We start from the raw sequence: 4,037 nt of genomic DNA, 5'->3' as shown, positions 1-4,037 counted from the left end.
TCCTAATGGGTTTTCCTTTATATGTGACTTGTTGTTTCTCTTTTGCAGCTTTCAGTATTATCTCTTTGTTTTGTATGTTTAGTGTTTTTACTGTGATGTCCCGTGGAGTGTTTCTTTTCTGATCCTGCCTGTTTGGTGTTCTATGTGCTTCTTGTATTTGTATGCGCATTTGTTTCTTTAATTTTGGGAAATTTTCTTCCATGATTCTGTTTTAGATCTGGTCCATGCCAGATCTTGGGATTCTTCTCATTCCTGTATGCCTATGAGTTGTAAGTTTTGTCTTTTCATGGTGTCATACAATTTCTGCATATTCCATTATTGTGATTTCTTAAATTTTTCATAATCTTTGCTTGAGTGGCCTAGTTCATCCACTTTATCTTCTAGTCCTGATACTCTTTTCTATTTCATTCATCCTATTGGTGAGCTTTCTCCTGTCATTTCTAATTGGCTTACTGAGTGTTTCACTTCCTTCTTCATTTCAGCCTGAGTATCTTCGATATTTCTAACTCTTTTCTGAATTCATTAGGAAGTTTATCCTTATCTTCCTTCAGTTCTTTGATTTCTTTGTGTGTCCCTTAAATTCACTGAATTCTTTTATCATGTTTATAATTTTTCCTTTGAGTTCCATGTCCTGCATTATCTCTAGGGGGTTCTCATTGTACTCCTCTAGATAACTGTTGGTATTTGGTGGGAATCTGTTATTTTGGTTTTTCATGTTGTTTTTTTCTCTGTGGTTTTGACTTGTGAATTTCTTTTATAGATTCTGATTCTTCTGTGAGACCCAAGCCTTCAAGTTTAGGTCTGCTTCTTTTTGTTAACTTTATGTGTCTTTGTGGTTTAATTTTTGGGCATGAAAGGCTGGTTCCTCTAAGCTTCCAGTCTGTTCCTTGATTTTATATTGGAGTGGCCAGATTGCTTTTGTCTTCATGAGTTCTCACAGAGGCCCAAGTCAGATGAGGATCAGATGCTCTCAGGCTTTCTCCTAAGGTCTGGATCCCTCCAGGATAGACTTTGGCCTCAGGAATTTGGGGGTTGGACTGGCCTGGGAGCCCAGCCCAGGAAAGATGCTGGTCTATGGCAGCTGGTGGCTGTGCCACCCTGAGATGCAAAGGAGGCAGGAGGCAGCCCCAAGGGCCCCTGGGGACTGCACTTAGGAGCTGGGTTGGTCTGGATGCAAAGGACCAGGAAGAGGAAAGGTCAGCCCTGGCATCCAGGAAAGAGGCTGGTGGGTTGTGCAGACCAATGGAGGCAGAGGGAGGTGAGGGTGGGGCCTGGCCCAGAGTGCCCCTGGGAACCCGAGTAGGAACTGAGTTGATCTGGATGCACAGGACCTGGAAGAAGCAGTGGTTGTTCCCTGGTGTCTGGGGCACCAACACACGGAATGGGACAGGGACCAGGCTAGAGGAGAGACCAGCTGGGCAGATGGGAGGGTCTGAACAACTATTCTTGATTCCCCCACCCTTTGAGGCCAAGTTTGAACAAAGTACAGTGTCAGTAACTTGTCTCTGCTCCATGAGGAAAGGCTGTAAGCCAGAGGCCAATATCAACAAGAGGCATGTCACCTCACAGGTATGGGGATGATGTCCTTGTTGGATGGTCCTGAGCAGGCCATGAAGCATTTCATTAAAGGCATGCCACCACATGGCTTATATTTGCAAAATCAAGGTAAACTACTTGTATATACCATTAGGCAGGACATTATGATGCTTCAAAGAATAAGCTCTGAGGGCTCCACAATTTATTTCTCTTCTCAATTTCTAGGATAGATTTTTATAAGTGAAATTTCGAAGTCACTGTTCTGCCTATTTTAAATGCTGATAATAACAATGATAACAAGCACATAGAGCATTCACTGTGTTGGACACAATTCCAATTACTTTGAACATTTTTCCAATCACATAGCAACAATTGTCATTGTCTCCACTTTAAGTTGAATAAATTGAGGCACAGCACTGTCATAATTTATGAAGATAATTATTCACACATTGTCTTCTTTAGAAGTTTTAACAACTCTTCCAGCAAGTATAAATGAAAATGACTGCATACCATTGAATATCTTAATTTAGTTAATCTAATATTTTAATTTGCACATTTTATTGTGAGAGACATTGAACATCCTTTCCTACGTTTAGAGCTATAAACAGTAATTGATGTGATTTTTAACTACTTCTTTCAAAATTCTCAATTCTATGCCCAGAGTGGTGGAACAAGTAGCTTCAGGGGCATGTGTAAGCCCTAGGTATGAGCCAGCCTAGGTATCCAGGTCCAGGGTGTAGAGCTCAATGTTGCTAGTGGGCCTAAGAGGAGGCCTGGAGATTCAAGGGAAGACTAGAAGTGAGTGGGGCTGCACAAGCAGCAATGGACGTAGAAAAAGCTGGGAGAACTAGGCGCTGTCTAACAAGGACTCCTGCTGAATTGGTACTCTGAACTTCATTCTCAGGAACCTCAGAGCAAGTAACTAATGCTGAACACCAGAACTCTGCCACACAGACAGAATCCAGCATATCAACAAATAGGACTCTAGTATAGGATATTTGTCTATGGCCCACAAGGGCACAGTATCTTCTCCTTCACCTCATAATGAGACTTGTCAAACCATCATAGTAATTACTGCAGTCAACTTTGTTTTTGAACATACATCTGAGGAAAGACAACTGTGCTAGATAGCTTCAGTTGTCAACTTGTGTTGCTCGAGTTCCCTCTGGGTCTCTTGTGCTATCAAGCAAACCATGTAACATATCTTTATGTTCATTTATTAACTTACAAAAGAATGAGTACCCAGTGCCTAGCCCTGCAATGTGGCTCAGAGCCCACCATATCAGACTGCGCCACACCCATAGTCACCATTAGCATTTGCTCATGCCTCAGGGGCCAGTGATCTCACCCCAGGTCCATAAGTGTCAGGCCATTCTGTACTTGAGCTGTTCTGTGGCTGCACATTCCTCATGCCATGAGCTACGTGTGGCTCCCAGCTTCTGTCCCAAGATGGCTCCCAGCAGCACCTTGGTAGTCCACCCTCCACGCAGACCCTACCCCTTGGAGGAACTAGCCAATTGGGAGACACACCACCCTTTCCTCCATTCTTACAATTGACCTGTCCATCTTCTGCTAAGGTCCCTAAGCCTTGGGGGGGTGATAGATGTAAGGTGATCTCTCTTGTATTATGGTGAGATAGTGACTTCTTGGGCCTCCCCATCAGTTGTCTTTAGGCCGTGGCCACTGATCTATTTCAGTGATGTTTCTTCTACTATAAAGACAAATGGAAGGAAGTAGACACATTTAAACAAACATGAATATAAATACAAATGCTTTATTAGTCACTTTTCTGTTGCTGTGATAGAAACACAGCAGAAGAAACTTAAGAAAGGAAGAGTTTATTTGAGCTTACAGCTCCAGGGGACTTAAAGTCCATCATGGCAGGGAGGCAATGTGGCTGGAGGTGGCTGGAGCAGGAGCAGAAGCTATGCCCTACATCTTCAAGCAGCCACAGGAAGCAAGAGTGTGACTGGAGATCCACCAAAGCTTATAAACTCTCTAAGCCTGCCCCCAGTGAAATACTTCCTCCAACATAGCCACACTGACAAAGACCTGAAACAGCACTGCCACTACCTAAAAGCTTGCCTGAGGCTAAGTTGAAAAGCAATGGACTATTTTCTCTGGCAGAAGAAATTTCAAGACAGCCTAATGTAGAAGTGGTGGCGTGGATATTAATAGTGAATATTATGCAGATCTACAGTGAAAAAGAGCAAATGGGGCAGAAAGAAATACAGTTTGGATTGAAAAAGAGCACTAGGAAGATAAATGTTGGAGCCCTGGCATGTGATAGAGAGGATCCCATTGATAAGGAGATTAAAATGATTAAGGAGATTAAAGTGGTTAAGGAGGGGCCTAGAGATTCAAACTTAAACAATGGAGAGAGTGCCTCCAGGGCAAGACCACACCCAGTTAAGTCTCCAACTAGTGAAAGGAAAATGCTGCAGGGGCCACAGAAGAGAAAAGCTTCTAAAATGGATAAAGCAGGCTGGAGTCTGTTAGGA

Source organism: Nannospalax galili, unplaced genomic scaffold, assembly GCF_000622305.1.
Source record: "Nannospalax galili isolate Female #2095 unplaced genomic scaffold, S.galili_v1.0 scaffold312, whole genome shotgun sequence".
Taxonomy (NCBI): domain Eukaryota; kingdom Metazoa; phylum Chordata; class Mammalia; order Rodentia; family Spalacidae; genus Nannospalax; species Nannospalax galili.
Note: the sequence above shows the minus strand (reverse complement) of the source record.